This window comes from Euprymna scolopes, chromosome 45 (assembly GCF_053919585.1).
Source record: "Euprymna scolopes isolate OS-2025 chromosome 45, ASM5391958v1, whole genome shotgun sequence".
Lineage (NCBI taxonomy): Eukaryota > Metazoa > Mollusca > Cephalopoda > Sepiida > Sepiolidae > Euprymna > Euprymna scolopes.
This window is the reverse complement of record NC_136526.1, coordinates 48,221,715-48,237,544: the sequence shown is the minus strand read 5'-3', so window position 1 is coordinate 48,237,544 and position 15,830 is coordinate 48,221,715. Positions and strand designations below refer to the sequence as shown.

At 31.2% G+C, this 15,830-nt stretch overlaps 1 long non-coding RNA gene across 1 annotated transcript; it reads right to left on the bottom strand.

Moving 5' to 3' along the window:
* Positions 1–864: 864 nt before the first annotated feature.
* Positions 865–12,488, bottom strand: LOC145269573 (uncharacterized). The gene is made up of 2 exons (XR_013865110.1): positions 12,260–12,488; positions 865–2,195 (listed from the first exon to the last, which is right to left on the bottom strand). It is a non-coding gene; the product is annotated as an uncharacterized LOC145269573 (long non-coding RNA).
* Between the last annotated feature and the right edge of the window lie 3,342 nt (positions 12,489–15,830).

Sequence of the window (15,830 nt, the reverse complement as noted above, 5' to 3'; positions counted from 1 at the left end):
TATAGAGTCAGAAATAAAGAGCACTAATTATGGGGCTAACAGTAAATCTCTATATAAGATTTACAGATGTAAGACTGCTCCAGTATAGTTCTCCTTTGCATTTCAAATGTTCAATTAGAAAAAAGTGAATAAAATTAATTTATCTCTTATACTGCAGTCTCTTTGTCTTTTCTGATGTCAAGACAAGAATCCATACATTCTGTTGAAGTATATAGCTTCATACTGTGATTAAAGGCAACATAATTTTATGAAGGTGCACTACTCCATTTAGAGGATCGTATTTTAGCTTTGAGTACCATATCGTCTTGAAAATTTTGTCAGTTTTTACCTGGTCATCCTAAAAAAAGGATAGTCGGTGTTTAGATTCCTCTATTTAGTAAGTATTTAAATTCTCCTTTTGTTGGATTATGACCCGGACAACATTGGATGCCATGGGTAGAAATGTGAATAAAAGACAATATTATGAGAATAAAAAATATTTTGATAGCAGAAAGAATTTTGAGTTAAGATGGATAATCAAGCCAAATAAATTTGTTAAACAGTAAAATGCTTACAGAGTTTCAATAAAATAGGATTGGAATAGTTTTAATAATAATTATAGACATAACACAATTTGAAGAAAGTGCACCTCTTAAAAGCTAATGTGGGTTAACCAGAGAAAGATTTTATTTGGGCTGTGAATACTATGTGATATTGAATATTTGGTCAGGGTTTAATTTCATGGATAACCAAGCCAGAGAAACATGTAAAACAATATGCTTATAGGCATTTTCAATACAATAGGATTGGAATGATAGGTTTTAATAATAATTAGATATTAAAATTCTCCTATATCCAGTAAAATTTCAATTTATTTTTCTCCCTTTTTGTTTTATTTTAAGTTCTCAGAAATCAAAGGGCCCACAACCTGGGACTAACACTTGAAGTCTATATGAGATACATAGATATTTGAATGTTCCATTAAAGTTCTTTATCTCTCAAGCACTGAGTAAAGAATTCTCCAGTATATTTTTTCATGTAAAAGAAGAACCACATACGTTACAAGAATATGGTTTCTCACTTTTTTGTTTTATTTTACTTCAGTCGAAGTTCTCAGAAATCAAGAATTCCACTACCTTGGCTAACACTTTAACTCTATACGAGATACATAGATATTCGAATCTATCATTTAAGTTCTTTACTTCCCAAACCGTGAGTATGTAACAAAATAGGGAACATAACTTTCCCCTTCCCAATCAACCATTTTTCATACGTTGTAGTATATTTTTGGTTTTGGTTTTTTTATCTTACTGGATTCTAGGACATGAATTTATCTAGTCTGATGGAGTATCCAGCTTTGTGCTATTATTGAGGTAACATCACTTGAAAAAGGTACAATATTTCTCTTAAAAGTTAATGTGGGTTAGCCATAGAAAAGAAAATCTTATTTAGGCTGCGAATACTATGTGATTTTGAATATTTGGTCAGGGTGTACTTCTAAGGAAAAAAGTATCCTCATGCCAGGTTGTTCTGACAAACCCCTGGAGAGAGAGACCTTGTGACTTATCAACTTTAATTCAAGAAAAATAATTAATCAACGAATTTCAGATGGAAATTGTAATCTCTGGGTGTGTATGAAATTGTGTTGAGTCAACTTTGATTTGGAAGTAAATAATGGCCGGCATGTTTTACCTAATATCTGTTTACCTTCGTATGCATTGATTTCATGCAAAATATTATATAGAAAAATATTTTTCAAAGTCAAATTTGACCTCTGAATAAACAAAGATTTACATATTCATCAAGTTAATGACTTTTATCCTGTGTGTATACATATGTGTTCAGTCCAGATTATGAAAAAAGTGCATCCACTTCTAAAGCACTTACAAAACGAATCCGTTTGTCTGCTAATACTAATAGTGCCACTGCACAGCATTTTCTAAAATTGTGTCCCTAAAGCAAAGAGTATTTCTGTAAAAAAGGGCTCTTTCATCTGATTTCCTGTAGACTATAATATATTTGTTTTATATCAACATATTTCACATGCAAATGCATTTACACATATACTGTATTTAATTTGATTTTCAGTAAAATGAAAATCAAACAAATTTGACGGAAAAAATGTTTTATCCGTGTATGTTCACATCGTTTTCTCTTTAAGGTGAAGATCAACAAATTTTCAATGAAAATGCTTGCTTTTCTCGGATCAAACAAATCTGTAAATAGAGCAAACATATTAAGACAACTTGAAAGAATTATTTTTTACTAAGAAATAATTCAATCTATGATTTAATTATATATGATGAGTTTTCTCCTCTATCAAGAAAAGCAAAATTCAATTTGACGAAATAAATTGGCATGCTTGTTTACTATCAAACACCAACAATTAATGTCATTCAAATATTTCTGAATTAATGAATACAGATCCAATTAGAAGATTACAACATATGTAATAGATACTTAATAACCAAAAGGCTACTAATTACATCAGCCTAAACTTTGTACATAAAAAATCAAGACGAGAATACAAAACAGAATTATATAACTGCTAACATTTCCTCAAAAGTAATTAAAACTGTTTGACATTTTATAAAAACAATGTTGTATTGATATTTTAATATATTTAACAAATACATGTTTAAACTGTTGCTTTCTTAATTTTTAATCCATACATGTAATCCAAATGTAAGTTTACCTGTTTTAATAGACACATCTTTTGATCAATTGTGTCTCCTGTTCTAAGAAAAGAGTAGGAAAATTTGAATAGATATTTTGTACAACAGTAAACTTGTTTTTCACTTTTATTTCCGGTCTATATTTGTTATCAATTAAACCAATACATCTAAATCTGTTATGACTAAAACTAATACAGCTATATCTACAATATGTTTAACTACATCTATTTTGATTTTAATTAATACATCTACATCTCTAATAAATTTAACATATATACCTACATCTGTTATGAACTTAACCAATACACAGCTAATGCCAACCTGTTTGTAAAACAAATAATCAAACCAATTAAATTGAAAATCTATGTTTATGCTTAATCTATTAAGATAACAGCGAAACAAAGTAGCGATTTTAAATTTGCTTTAAGACTTGATTTTACACTTTTCATCAGCAAATCCAGAAATAGCAAAACTTTATTATAAAATGAAGATTAATATTTACAATAATTCACAAATACATTATAAAAGCTACACATGTATATATATATATATATATATATATATATATATATATACAAGCTACACACACACATATATATATAGAAGCTACACACACACATATATATATATACACGCTACACACACACACACATATATATATACAAGCTACACACACACACACATATATATATAGAAGTTACACACACACACCACACACACATATATAGAAGTTACACACACACACATATATATATAGAAGCTACACCCACTCACACACATTATATATATATATATATATATATATATATAGAGAGAGAGAGAGAGAGAGAGAGAGAGAGAGAAAACTACTCTATATAAAGACCAAAAATATAAATAATATTCAAATCCATTTTCCATTGGTTATTACAGACTTCATAACATATTCCAGAAGTTTAATTTTTAAGATAAATTATCATACAAAATGTTATCACCAATGTGGTTGTGTCGTCATTAACATATCTGAAACAAGTTTTTTTTTCCTAGTTTAAACTTTATTACGATTTTTAGACAGTTTAATCAAGGTGTCTAATCTAATAAGTTCCATACTAAAATAGTTTGATCTTTATGTCTATTTTTAGGGTTTTATAGTCTGCAAAAATGATTAAATCTCGACTTTTCAAACGATAATAAAAATGCTGAATTGTGAAATAAATCTGCACAAGTTGAGTTTTCAATTAAATACACAAACCAAAATGTTAAAGAATAGAAATAAGTTTCTGGAACAAATAAACAATTTAGATAGCCAGACTATCTAATTCAAATTTTATAAAGTAAATCAATAATATTTATATCAGAATATAACTAAATTTGTTGAATCTAGTGAGAATAAGTGAGGACTTAAGTCATAGACTAAATGACATTTTAAAAAATATTTGATTTTACTTTGCATCAGCAAAGCTGGTAAATTAGTGATTAATGACACAGAATGTTGGCAACCTTCATTTTGTCCCTTCTGTAATCACCAATGTCTTTCTAGAAAGAATTCTGACTAAAAAAAAAATATGAGGGAAACCAATGCCATATGGATTCATACGAGATGATGATGATGCTGATGAACAAAGTTAGGATTTTTGTCATTTAAATTGTTTGCTTCATAAATGAATATTATTGTTTCAATTATTCAAAAATGCTTTATTTAACCTAACCAATTATTTTATAAGGTTGTAATGATTTTAAACGTCAAAAAATCTAAATTATATTTTTTTTTCCTTTGTGCGACAAATTTTTCACTGTGTAAAATAACATTTTCTTTTTTAATGATAATTGAATGATGTTAGTTTCAACTATTTATGTATGCAATATGGAGATAGCTTAAGTTCTCTTATTTGTTAAGCAATTCAAAACTTTTTTTTTCAAATTTTGTGTGTGATCTCTTAAACCCTCGTTTATCTAACAGGCATTGAGGTTTATTTTCGGATAAATTTATTTTGCTTAATCAGGAAATATCATGTCTGGCATTAACACAAAATACCTTTGCCTTTATGATGGATATATGATTAGCCCACAAATCACAAAAGATGGGTTCTGCCATTACATGTTGACCCATTAATCATTAATAAAAAAGTTTTAAATAGCTTTAAATAGCTTTAAATAGTTTTAAATAGCTTTAAATAGTTTTAAATAGTTTTAAATAATAAATTTTTTTTTTCAAATTTTTATTCTCGTTAATCATTAAAAAAAATGAAAAATAAAATGTAAGTTTATAACTGTAAACAGAAAATAATCATTTTCTTTTAAAAGCTTATTTGATAAAAATATTCATAAAATCAAACGAAAGTTTATTACTTTAAATAATAAATATTTATTTGCATTTAAATTTCAATTATATCAAATTTTTGATTAAAATAAAAGAAAACAAAATAAAATTTTATAAATTTATATCATAAAAAGTAATTTTCTTTCAAATTTGAAATTTTATTTAACCATTAATAAATAACTTAGAGCAAGCAGGCTATTTAAGTATGGCCTCTTTTAGTGTGCACGGTAATATGAGTCATGAGAAAGAGGATGCCAACCATCTCAATGATAAAAACTGGTAAAGCTTCTATAAACTTGGTTAATATTTCTCGAGAAAAAGGCACCTTAAATATGATGATGTTGGCGTTGTTATCATTGTTTGGTTGGTTGTTTTACGGCATATCAACCCTTTTCAGGTTATTTAATGCCGAATCTGGTGATTTTTAAAGAGCGATTTTTTAATATAGTGTATTTGTTTTTTTAAGTCGTATTCTATTTAACGCATAGTTGGGACCCTAACAGGTACTACCACTCCGGATCAGAGTGGACCTGGGAGCAATGGCAATTAAAGGGTGGCTCCACACTAAGGCCTGCAAGCTGGGGCCTCACCATCGGATATAGTTTAAGGTCATATCCAGGACCGGCATTATTTGGTGGTAAATCTACCAAGAACGTTCATATAGTGATTGCCAATTCACATGACTGTTTGTCATATTTTTCGTCACTGTGTGTATTATGTTGATCTAGTAAAAGCAAACACTAATACAAAAGAGTTAAATGTGTAACTAAGTAAATAAGAACAGGTATATTGCAAAGGTACAGATAACAGAAGAATGTTATTTTTTTACAAAGGATTAATCACTTATCAAGGCCATGAGGACACTCGAGGATAAAGAGTGTACATTGGTCAAAAGGACAATATCATAGTAATAGTTAGAAGAGTAAATTTGATAAATTAGATTACTTAAGGGGAACAGCTCATCAAGAACTTGTTTACATTGGACTTGAAGATTGCCATATTGTAGTCAGCTTGAAAGCAGGTAAACGGAAGAGAGTTCCACAGGTGTGCAGTTCTTAGAAAGAAGCTTTGTTCATGGAATCTATGTTTAGGTTTAGGTACAGATAAAGAGTGTGATAAATTATTGCTAGTGGATACAGCCAAACGAGTGTTTCTTGTGAATGTTTAGCAAGGTGGGACCATAGATTGGAGCTCAGACGAGCACTTGCCATGAAAATAATGGTAAAACAGAGACCGGCTCGCAACGTCTCTTCTGTGAGAAAGAGGTTGCAGGGAAGAGAAAAGGACATCCCCCACAAGGCTACGAACTCTATTCTTAACTCTCAAGGCAAGATAAGGTCTTCTTAGCAGCTCCTGCCCAGATGTGATGGCAATACTCTATCTTTATTTTTTTCACTATTTTTAACTATTAGTAAGTTTGCTAATATTGGTTGTTAAATAAAGACATCACTGAAGTGTAAGAAGCAGCTTAGTATATCTGCTCCACCGAGTTTAGATGTTGAACAGCGACATCACCAAGGCTACTGAAGCAATGTGCATAGCTTACTTTATTGAAAAGGGAATGCATGCTGGTAGATATGCAGCGGGTAGGTAAGCTGCTCAGAAAAATAACATGATTAGCCTGGAATTGAGTAATCAAATGCTATTGTCTGGAAAGAGGAAGATTGTTTGCATAGTTGGTGAATTGGGCTGCCAAGAACTCAGAACTACTAGCTATCCGATTTTCGTTGTAGCAAGTTTAACCATGAAGTCAGTTGAATCTGGCGGACGTACATAATCAAGAAGAGGCAGATCTTAAAGGTGCAAAAAGAACTAAAAACTATCCCATTGACCTCTTCGAAAATGAGACACATAAGACTTGAATGATTACAGGGTTCATTTATTAGGATGGTAACTGAGTATATCTCCTCCTAAGAAAAAAGGGTCAAACGGCCCAAGCCAACCCTTAGTTATCAGGTTAACATCATGGCTAGAACCAACTGGTTTTTTTCTCGGTTCAAGGTAGAAAAATAGCAACAATTATTTTACTAAAATATAAGGCAGAACAGGTAAATGCAAGAAAGGTAATGATGGGAGGCTGTACTTCTAATAAGGATCAAATGACGCATCGCTTTATGCAAAATGTAAATAGCAGTACAAACAAGATACAAAATTAGCAAGAACAACGATAGTGAAAAATATAGTGGCACTGGAAACAAATCCTCATAAACCACTATCACTATCTATCTATATAAACACTATCAATAATTCCCCCCACTCTTTATCTGTGCCTAAACCTAAACATAGATTCCATGAACAAAGCTTCTTTCTTAGAACTGCACACCTGTGGAATTGTGTTCCCTTTTCCTGCTTTCCAGCTGTCTATTAATATGGTTGTCTTCAAGTTCAACATGAACAAGTTTCTGATGAGCCGTTCCATATAAGTTAACAAATTTACCGAACTTCCATTACTATTGATTACTATATTGTCCTTTTGACTGATGTACACTCTTTAACCCTCATCCTTGAGTGGCTGGCCTATCGGCCTTGATAAGTGGTGATGTCTATGTAAAAAAAAAAAACAATCAGGCATATTTAGCACATATGAAGGCACCAATTTTTTTTTTCTCTATCCACATTATCAGCACAATTCAAAATTCATTTTAGCAAGAAAAATACCGGAAAACCTATTTGGCTTAAAAACAATCAAGCCTGAATATGAACATTAAAATTTAGGGGGGGTGTACTGGCAGGTATAATTAATTCAAGGCTCACGGTTATAATATAAGTTTTACTCGAATATAACCACAAATTTATCAGTGTTAATCCAAAATGGACAAGTGGACATACTCCCTGAACAGATAACTCTTTAGTCAAAACAAAAACCCACTGAATATCTATCAGCCTATGTTACAGTAACATATATTGAGTGGGTTTCTAACAGTACTTTGTATAGTTTTTTTAGTTAAAACTCATTTTCCCAAACTTACGTATTCAACACAGAGTCCATCACAATTTGCATTTTTCAAATACATCGGTAAACACTATGTTTTTCAGGCTGAAAAACACTTTACCTTGAATAAAAGCACAAAAAAACATTATCCAGTTAAGCAGAAAAGTAACTTATCTTGCTTTTGATAACATCTGTGTTATATATTTGTTTTTGGACAATTTTTTCGAATCTATGTGTACAGTAAGACAAACCCAAATATCTTTATAATCTTGTTTTAAAGATAATAATTCGTATTATTTTATGAAATCACACAACAAAACGTTATACTTTTTAATTTTGTTATATTTTCTTCAAATTGTTTATTTTAATGCTTGCAGTTTGCAGTTTAGGCACTTATGTCAACAGAACCTTAAATCTAAGGGAGATAACCAGCATAGACATAGCAAAAATAAGCATATTTTGCAAGATGTAATTTGGGACGATGAAATAATTAGTGGAACAATGAAAGAATGTTTAAATGAAAAAAAAAAAGAGAAAAAGTATTATTACACAAATACTATACTTGCAAACACCGGGTGAAGTTGAAGTTAGTCCCAGAAATTTCAGCAAAAAGAAAACAAGTTAATCAACGACCTTAAAATATAACAATGTTAAATAACAAAATAAACTCATTAATTAACGTAAAAAACAAAAGTAAACAACCTGTTACAATGAAACGATGTTAATTAATAAACAAAAAATTAAATAAACTTGTTAATTAATGGAAATTAAAAATCATATCACAATTACTCCCTGATGGCAATAATTATACGAGTGAATACTTCTCCCTTTTATGCAAAAGAAACTCCATGAGATGAAGGTGTAACAGCTCAGTTCTCGTCCCCCACAATTTTCGGGTGTGTCTCTTGGCATGAGACCAAAAACCTTCGGTTAAAAATAAGAAATTTGTTATTCTTTAATTTAGTAAATCATAAAAACTAATGAAAAGCAAATTTCAATACTAATTATTTTATCTTCTTTAATAATTAAAAACAGCAATTTAAATGTTAATTAATATCTAAACGTATCTCCATCTTACCTTCAACTGTCTGTGTGTGGATGCTGTAATCATCAGGATTGACGAAGTTAGTATCATGGATGATTGTGGCATGTTCATATATGCCGTTTTCATACTCGCCTCAAGTTGTTGGGCTGATACGTGTTTTAGGCAAAATCCACGATCGAATTATTGGGAACAATGTTTCTCTATCTCTCTTTTCTACAGCTGTTACATTACATTTATTGGTGTTTCTTTTCCACTGCCCCAAAGACCCAAATCCCGTCTTTAAATCTACCTCTGTTGTATTTTCGTTTAAAGAAGTAGGATTCATCAATTTCTACTTCTTTTAGTGTGTTATCCAACCCACCCAGCAATATTGGCTTGTTTAAAATATCTTGCTCAGAAACTTCTTTAATAAATTGTTTCTGATCTACAACGGCATGGGATGAAATACCAACTTCTTTTTCAATTGCAGTTTGCTTCATATCTATACCCCAACAAAAAAACTATCATAATTATTTGCCTTATTTGCAGATGGCTTTTTTTCACAAAAAGACCCCTTTCGCATGCTACTGGCCTACAGCGCCGGCATACCCAATACCATTTATCTGTGAATTTACTTTTTTTTTAGTAAACATTCTAGGGATTTAACGTGCTAAACAAGGGCTAGAATTCCTTATCAATCCAATTTAAGCTGCAAACTGAATTGTCGATATTTCCTACCGACGAGTGTGGGGGGGGGGAAGACGTTTAGCTTGCAACGAAAAATTACCTCCTTGCTTACAAGCAAACGTATTCTTGTAAATATAACGCGCTGTTAACAGTTGTTGTACCGGTCTGATAGATCTCTAACAACGACAAGAACAAAACTACAACAACAACAACCTACAAAGGTGATTATTTTTATAGTCTCAATCTCTCGTTCAGCGAGATTGAAACAAGACTGGAATGTCTATTTAAGCTATAAGGAATAGACATCCTATTTTCTTCATTAACAAACACCAGGCCGGGCTGTTCACAGCCATGAGTGTCTTTCCCTTCCCACCGAGCCACCCTCGGTAAGTCAATCAATTTAATTATCACAGAATCTCATTCATTTTGGGTAAAATTTAACTAAATGTCCAATTTAACTCAATTATTTCTCGTAGAGTGAAGATATGGTCCACTATACGTTCTTAGAAACTCAGGGACGTCCTAAATGAGGCATGTTATCTATTCTAAGAAATCTTATTACTGATTCTGTAGCCGAAAGCAATAAAAAATTTATTTCAATAGTCAATTAAAAAGTTGTTTATCTTTTGTAGAGCCAACAATCAAGAAGTTGTTGTCCGATTAACCAATGAAAAATGCTTCTCTTGTTTAACAGAAAAAAAACAACAAAAACCGAACACTTTATCTTGTACAGAATCTTTGAACATTGTTATCTTTTCCTCTTTTTTTAAGAATACATTTTGTGATAATTAAATTGATTGACTTACCGAGGGTGGCTCGGTGGGAAGGGAAAGACACATGGCTGTGAACGGCCCGGCCTGGTGTTTGTTAATGAAGAAAATAGGATGTCTATTCCTTATAGCTTAAATAGACATTCCAGTCTCGTTTCAATCTCGCTGAACGAGAGATTGAGACTATAAAAACAGTCACCTTTGTAGGCTTGTTGTAGTTTGTTCTTGTCGTTGTTAGAGATCTATCAGACCGGTACGACAACTGTAAACAGCGCGTTATATTTACAAGAATACATTTGCTTGTAAGCAACGAGGTAATTTTTCGTTGCAAGCTAAACGTCTTTTCTTTCCCCCCCCCACTCGTCGGTAGGAAATATCGACAATTTATACATAATAATAAAAAAAAATAAAACTATAATCGTAGACAGAAATGACTGATTATCTAAAATAAAGAAAAACAAATTTCTTATTTTTTATTTTTGTTTAAAAAATTTTAAATTGACGGTTTAAATACTTTAAAACCTCCTTCAAAAACGTTTTCTATTTTCGTTTGTTTGTGTAAGTTAATTATGGTACTAGTGCAGAGAGTGAGCCGGACGTAAATAATAACGTTATTATTGAAAAAGCCATTCTTAACATGAGGAGGGTAGAGTGTTTTGTACCTATTCTGTACTTCAACCTTACAATTGAATAAAAAAACATATCGTAAAACTTTAATTAAACTTGGAAATACGATTTAAAAAATAGCGCGGATCGGATCACTGTCTGCACTAACACCTTAATTATTATGCGCCCCAAATTATACCTTCCAAAATGAAACTACAGAATAGTAAAAAAAAAAAAAAAAAAATTAAATTAAACTTTAATAAAAACCAGAAATTGACGGTTTATATTCTTCAAAATCTCGTTGCAAAAAAAGTTTTAATCATCCTGCCGCTGACTGATTACCTAAAATGAAGAAAAACAATTTTTTTAAAAAATTTTTTTTATTTTCGTTTAAAATAAAATTAAAACTGACTGTTTAAATATTTCAAAATCTCCTTCCAAAAAGTTCCGTTAATTAACAGGTTTATTTAATTTTTGTTGTGGATTAATTAACATCGTTACATTGTAACAGTTTACTTTTGTTTTGTGCACGTTAATTAATAAGTTTATTTTGTTACTTAACATTGTTATATTTTAAGTTCGTTTATTAACTTCGCTACTTTCTTTTTCGTAAACTGCTTCAGCAATTTATGCAACTCGGCTACAGTAATCGTGTAATCATATCTTGCAAAATATGCTTATTTTTGCTATGTCTATGCTGCTCCCTTAGATGTAAGGTTCCGTTGACATAAGCGCTTCAATTTATATATATATATATATATATATATATATATATATATATATATATATATATATATATATATATATATATATAGCAACACTATATTACAAAACTAAATTTACCATGATACTTCCAAAATAAAAAAAAATATGATCAGTTTACGTTTTCAAAAGGCAATGGCTTCTAAATTTCTGATACTCAAAATTAAATTTCGGCAAATTTTATGTTTTAAAATAATTGTAAAATGTTAACTCTTTATAAAGTAATAATTTTTCAAGTATCAAAGTACCTTTCCAGCTTTTTATTTTATTTTATTTATTTATTTATTTTTTTTTTTTTGTAAACTTTTAGTGTTTTTGTTGTTGTCGTTTTTTGGCTTTCTCCACGAGAATTAAAATAACAACAAAAAAATTATCAATATCACGCGACAATCGGCAGCAGAAAATAATCGACTGAAAGCAAATTTAAATTCAAATGAAAAATCATGTATTACGGACGAGCAGAATTGAGAGAAACTAGATAGAATATGCACAATAAGCCGTGAAAAATGATTTGTAAATTATACTTACATTGGTATAACGTACTTTAACGGTTGAAATGTTTTCATAGGAAACACACGCACAACAATATCATATATAATTTAATTCCTTAAATAAGCGAGCGATTTTAAAGTCGTATATCTTTTAAAACTTGGTTGATTCTTTCGTTTAGGTATTTGTAGTAAAGATGGTTACATATAAACAAAGTGTCATGGCGGAAATCGAAATAGTCGTTATTACCCACAATTCAATACTTACTTCCGCCAGTTTACTTGTGCAATTAGTACTTATTTCCTTATTCGACTTTTTTATTTATTTTTTTTTTTTAATTACTTCGTTGGTTCAAATTAATTCAGATGTTTTTGCATGCGAAAATTGAACTTGTCGTTTCAATAGAAGATAAATTGTTTTGTTTTTTTAACGATCCTGGGTAAATTTATACAAATACCGTGACAGCGAATTAGTAGAAAAAAATGTACCCTAACCCTAACCCTAACCCTAACCCAGTTTTCAGATTCGTGTTCAGCACACCGAAACGTAACAGAATACTACGTAAAAGATTTTACTAATTCGCTGTCACGGTGTTTGTATAATAATACCCGATCCTGTTTCCTGCTAAACTCGTATTTTGTACTTGATTTCCGGTGATTATTTTTATTATTATTTTTATGTTATTTTATTTATTTATTTATTTGGTACTTGTACAGTTCAGTCAAGACATTAAAAAATGAAAATACTGAAAAAAGTTAAATTGTATGTATCAGTTATAGAACGAAGTTCGAAAAAAAAAAATTCGCTTAATTTCATTTAGTAGTTTTTATTTTACAGCGGTAAAACACGTTTTTATGAGAGCGCGTTGAAGGCAGCCATCTTGGATAAAAAAAAAAAATTGTTTGAATTTTAGAAATGCTAAAGGGAGATAACTCCAGTTAAAGCGCTGACACCCCTTCCCATCTCTAATACTAGCTTTTCTTCCTAAAAATCAAACCTTTTGCTCGCTATCATAACAAATTGTTTTTTCGCTGTAAAATAAAAACTACTTGATGAAATTAAGTGATTTTTTTTTTAGAACTTCGTTCCATACAATTGAAACTTTTTTTTCGATATTTTCATTTTTTAATGCCTTGACTAAACTGTACAAGTACCATTTATTTATTTATTTTGTGTAACTATACTATAATAGCAAAATTCGTAATTTTTAATGTTGAATTTCAACGCAAACCAATGACCTTTACTTACTTGTAATGTTACAGTACAAATGATAATTTATAAAAAAAAAAAAAAAAGGAAAATTAAACATTTTTTCCCCGAAAGCTAGCGAAAATAATCTGCTTGATTTGAAAAAAAAAAAAAAAAAAAATTGAGAGAGAGATTGGAGAGTTCCAACGGGCGGTAAATAGCGCGTAACTATAACTGAGTTACTTCCCTTGGTATTATGTCAGGAAATGTAGCAAGTGGTTTTACGATAAAAATCGAAAACTGCTGTTTGTTTTTTGTTTTTTTAATGCAATTATATTTAAGTAGTTTTGACATGTCAAACATATCATTGGTTTTAGTTGAAATAGACACAAAAAAGTCGGTGAATAGCATTTGTTTTGTTTTTTTTTAATTGATTTTTTCGTTTTCCAAATTTCGCTATAATAGCGTAAGTTGCGCCAGTTTTTGTTTCGATATTTTTATTTCACGTAGTTATTACCCGAAAAATAATAATGATGATGATGATAATTGGGTTATAAAAGTAGATTAAAATGTTAAAATCGATCCTGCGGATTTTTTTTTATCCATCATTTATTCAAATTATAGTGCATATATACTCAACTGTGTTTATCTTTACGATTACTGCTTCGCCTTCACTTCCGTTTGTTCCTTTTTTTCTTTTTCTCCCCCCCCCCAAACAAGTCATATTACTCCTTGGTCGTCTGGATCGACTATTTGGGATCATGTCTAACAGAGGATTGTGGGAAGTGGAGTAGCGAGATTGTGGTTAAAAGTAAAGAACCTTACCTCATGCATCGTGCTCGTGCGGTCAGTGTGGATAGTGCAGTGAGACGAGAACAATTGGATTTTGGAGTTGGAGTTGAGTTCAAATTTAACGTCAGAGATATCTTGTCACGTTTAAACTTCAGCATGTATGGACGGAATTCCAAAGTCTGTCAGTTCAAGGAAAGAAACGATTAGAGCTAAAGGCTTCCTGGTATGAACAGTGAAGGGGTGTAAATCTGCTGCTAGTCGTTTTAGTCAGGAGTATGTACATCTAGTGGGGGTTCAGTGAGTACACTACAATATATAAAGTACTCAGGTACTTGGATGCAACATTGCAGGGATGTGACAGAGGTTTGAGCTTAGCCGATAATGCCGAACCTATTAGATCAGAGACCTTTTGTGAACCCTGCTCCAGAGGGAGAAAAACAAGACCTGGTATGGCAACAATGGCCATGCAGGGCCAAACATGGTTTTGTAGGAATATAGGATAGGAGGTATGAGTAATATTTTAGTACATAAGAGAGAGAGACAGAGAGAGAGAGAGAGAGAGAGAGAGAGAGAGAGAGAGAGAGAGATCAGCTTTTAGACAATACTTTAGTAGCACACTTAATATAATTATTAATTGATTAACAGGAAACACGAAATAAATAACAAAACCTCTTTTAAAACAAAACAACAAAAGGATTTTATTTGGACAACACAAAGTTGAAAGTTGAACTGTGTCAAAGTTTAAAAAAAGAGGAGTAGCAAGTTCTTTCAGTGTGTCGATCAGGCAGCTGCTTTTTTTTTTGTTGTTGTTTTGTTTTGTTTTTTGTATAGTCCTGACTTAGCCGGCAGTTTTCTTTAGTTTAAATCGTATATACTGGAAAGTTCAGTGGATATGGGGTGAAAGAGTAAAAGAGGATTGTCTTGCTTTGCTGCTGGTATGGTTCTCTCTGCTTAATGACCAGGGTTTCCAAAAGGGCTAAAAATAAAAAGGTTCCTTAAGAGATAGATGCAGCAATGCGTTTTGTCTGCTGATTGTTCAGTGTATGCTTGAATCACTCAGTGGGAGCAGCATTGATCAACAAGAAAAAATAGATATTTATTTGTGGCTCCTCGAACTTCTTTGCAGCAGCCTTGGCAATATCCTCAACGTATTTGTTTTAATTCATATTGCCTGTGAATGTCAAGCTGAGTGATTTGAATAATGAGCTCTCAGGCAGCGTACTATTGGTCCTGGGAATCTGGGATTGGGAATGTTCTTTTGTAATTGTTAATTGGAAGGAGGTTAATCTTGTTAGCATTAACAGTTGCCATCTATATTGTGCCTCGTTCCACTCCAAACTGAAAGTCATTTCCTAAGGTTTTTGTTATTCCCTTGGACATGTGTACATTCTTCGTTTTCCCCTCATGTCTATGATAAAGTGTGTCATCAGCAAATATACCCATCTCAGAGACAATTTTATCAGGGAGGTCATTCCTGAATATCATAAATGTTATGTAATGGTGTACCAAAATAAACGTGCAATATTAGGTTACATACCAACTCGACATATGTTTTTTATGGTACCAAATAAACGTATGTTATGTCGTCATGTGTATATTATTCTAGGTCCTGGATATGACCTTAAACTAT